This window comes from Fukomys damarensis, unplaced genomic scaffold (genome assembly GCF_012274545.1).
Source record: "Fukomys damarensis isolate Sample0158 unplaced genomic scaffold, DMR_v1.0_HiC HiC_scaffold_22, whole genome shotgun sequence".
NCBI lineage: Eukaryota > Metazoa > Chordata > Mammalia > Rodentia > Bathyergidae > Fukomys > Fukomys damarensis.
Window position 1 is genome coordinate 18,341,351 of NW_022900934.1, and position 2,763 is coordinate 18,344,113.

The following is a 2,763-nucleotide window of genomic DNA, read 5'->3' on the forward strand; positions in this document are numbered from 1 at the left end:
TTTAATCTCCTGGATATCTGTTTGAATCTGTTTTATGGATTCCATTTCTTTCCTATGTTGGGCATTTATTTTTTCCATTTCTTTCTTATGCTGGGCCTTCATGGCTTCTATCATGGTCCTGAGCTCATCTATTTTTTTGTTAGTTTCTGCTCTAGAGTCTTGAATCACGACTTCCATTTTCCTCACTATCTATGGTTATCTGGGAAATTATTTCTGTTTTGAATTTTTCTAGAGTCTGATTGATCTGTTTTGTTACTTCCTGTACTTTGAGTTCAGGGTGTCTTGGTGGTTCACTGTTAGCCTTTTCATCCTCATTTGCCCTACTGTTTGCCATTGGTGAACTGGAAGTCTGTCCTTGTGTCTTGCTTAAGTGTTTTCTCATTTTAATTTTTGTTGTCGGACTGTCTTTGGTTTAATCTCTGGATTATCACCCAACTCTTCCTGATATAGTTGCACCCTAGCTTCTGTGTCTCTAACGACCCACAGACATTCTCATCTTCATAACATCAGAGAAAACGGCTCATCAAATCAACGGCCTTCTATCACCCTTAAATCATTTGAATTAAATTGAAATCAAGAAGCAGTCCAGAACATGTCTGCAGTGAGCAAACTTTTCAATATAGTATATTTACCATTTAATGGCTCAGACAGAGCGAGGATGCAAGACCTCTGATCTCAGTTAGCTGATTGCTGAACCCCATGAAACTGACTGACCTCGGGGTGCAAGGTCCAGATTGAGTTCCCCATCCTTCTGAATGGTTGAACTCCGCAACGTTCTATTACAGGTTTCCCACGCCCTTTCTTTAAAGATGTTCAAAATTGGGAACTCAGAAAAATACCCTTGATGACCACCTCTGTCTTTGCAGAGTGGGTCCAAAGACTTGCACAGTCAGGAGGTCTGAGAGTGTGGCGGGGGGGATTATGGGGGTTCAGGGGCACCCGCGTGGCTACCTTCCCGGCGCTTGAGCGATGGCTGCTGGGTCGGGAGCAGGCGTGTTTCTCCTGTATTTTTCAGTTCTATAATTTATTCTTTTGTAACTTTTACTCCTTTGATTAGATTTTAACTTTTTTCCTTTGATTCTAGAGAATGTAGCATTGCTTGTTGAAGCATTTAAAAATCCTTGTAAGTTAATTCCAACCTCAGATTCCTTTTGGTGTTGGCGTTGACTGTCTTTTCTCATTCAATTTGTGCTTTTTCTAGTTCTTGGTATTTGGTAAGTTATTTTCTTATTTTAACTATTATGGTAAGAGACTCTGGGTTCTATTTATTTATTTATTCCTCTTTTATTACTATTCCTTATTAATTTTAGAAAGTGTTGGGCTTCAGTATTTATAATATAGTTTGGTCATATCCACTCCCTCTTGACCCTCCCTTACCCCACTCTTTCCTTCCCCTTATTCCTTTCCTCTTTTCTAATAATCTGCATTCTACTTTCATGCAATCTTTTTTTAGATTCTACAAATTAGAAAGAACATGATATTTGTCTGATTCTGGCTTATTTTGTTCAACATGATGATCTCCAGATTCCATCCATTTTCCTGCAGAAGACAAAATTTTGTTCTTCTTTACACTTGAATAATATTTTGTTATGCATATATACCATATTTCTAAATTCATTTATCTGTTGATGGGCACCTAGGCTGGTTCCATATCTTGGCCATTGTGAATTGTGCTGTAGTAAACATGAGTATGCAGCTACCCTTGTAGTGTGCTAACCTTAGTTCCTTCAGGTGTATACTGAGGAGTGCTATAGCTATATCGTATGGTGGCTCTATTCTAAGTTTTTAAAGGAATCTCCATACTGATTTCCAAAAAGGCTATCTTGATTTACATTTCTACCAGCAGTGTAGAAGGATTACTTTTTCCTCCATCCTCACCAGCATTTATTGCTTTTTGTATACCTAAAGATACCCATTCTGACTGGGGCAAGATGGAATCTCAATGTAATTTTGATTTGCATTTCCCTAATGGCTAAAGATATTTAAACTTTCTTCAGATATGTATCAGCCATTAATGCTACTACAACTGAAAACTGTCTAGTTTGTTTACTCATCTATTGATTAGGTTATTTTGATTTTGGTGTTTTAATTCTTTATATATTCTAGATATTAATCCTCTGTCAGAAGAGTAACTGGCAAAGATTTTTCTCCCATTCTGTAGGTTGTTTATTCATTGTGTTAGTTGTTTCCCTTGCTGTGCAGAAACTTTTTAATGTGACATAGTACTATTTGTTGATTCTTGCTATTTCCTGTGCACTTGAAGTCCTATTCAGGAAGTTTTTTTGCCTGTGCCTGTGGCTTCTTGTATTTTTCCTGGTTTCCTTCCTTCCTTCCTTCCTAATTCCCTCCCTCCCTTCCTTCCTTCCTTCCTTCCTTCCTCTCTCCCTCCCTACCTTCATTCCTTCCTTTCCTGCTCCTTTTTGTGATAGCGGGCATTGAACCCAGGGCTTTCACACTGATCTATATTCCTAGGCCTCCTTTTAAATTTTTTAAAGTCACTAAATTGCCCCCCAAAAGGCTCAAACTTGAGATCCTCCTGCCTCAACATCCTAGAGTGCTGGGGTTACAGGCATGCATCACCATACTCAGTTTCCCCTGTGTTTTCAGATTGTGTACCTTGGTCTTTGATCCATTTTGAATTGATTTTGTATAGGGTGAGAGATAAGGAGCTAGTTTCAATCTTCTACACATGGACATCCAGTTTGTTAAAGAGGCTGGTTTTTCTTCTTCTTTTTTTTTTTTTTTTTTTTTTTTTTTTTTTTT